The 724-nt window shown below is 43.0% G+C and overlaps 1 protein-coding gene across 1 annotated transcript in view; it reads right to left on the bottom strand.

The window, feature by feature from the left end:
* The window catches only part of LOC106883629 (uncharacterized), a 28,367-nt gene that overhangs the window by 19,141 nt on the left and 8,502 nt on the right, over nt 1–724 (bottom strand). The gene's annotated exons all lie outside the window — the stretch shown is intronic.

The raw sequence follows: 724 nt of genomic DNA, 5'->3' as shown, positions 1-724 counted from the left end.
ATATATATATATATATACACACATATGTAATATTGTATACACTATATTTATACATCGTCTACAGAATATACAAATTGCTGTAAATTGTATTCTCTCTTTTCAAATAACAGTGTTGATGATGATGATGATGATGATGACGATGATGATGACGATGATGACGATGATGATGATGATCACGAGGTCGATGATAGTGATGATGGTGATGATGATGATGATGATGGTGATGACGTTGTGGTGGTGGTGGTGATAGCGACGATATTGGTGGTGATTGTAGCGGTGTAGTCAATGACGAGTGTAAAAGAAGTAATGTTGTTGTTGTTGTGTAGTCCCTTGGTCAAAACCACATTATCCACGATAGGTTAGGGGCGGGGGTGATCTGAGGATTACTCGGTTACCATTTCTAGCAGGCCGAACGGCCACATAGAGGACGGTGGCCATAGTTATTCGTCGCGGTCGTGGTGGTAGTTAGTAGTAGTGATATAATGAATACGTCGGTGGAGTCGGGTGCGGCGATGGCGGCGGTATAGTTTTAGAGGTGTCGGCGGAGAAGGCGAAGTTGTTGACTTTCGTAGCATATGACATCTTACACCACTCGTCGTGTTCTGTTTACACAAGCCACAGTTTGTTCATACAAGGACGTCAAACATAACCACACTCATAAACACACACACACACACACACACACACACACACACACACACACACACACACACACACACACACA

This window comes from Octopus bimaculoides, chromosome 20, assembly GCF_001194135.2.
Source record: "Octopus bimaculoides isolate UCB-OBI-ISO-001 chromosome 20, ASM119413v2, whole genome shotgun sequence".
Classification (NCBI taxonomy): Eukaryota; Metazoa; Mollusca; class Cephalopoda; order Octopoda; family Octopodidae; genus Octopus; species Octopus bimaculoides.
This window is presented reverse-complemented; position numbering and strand designations above follow the sequence as displayed.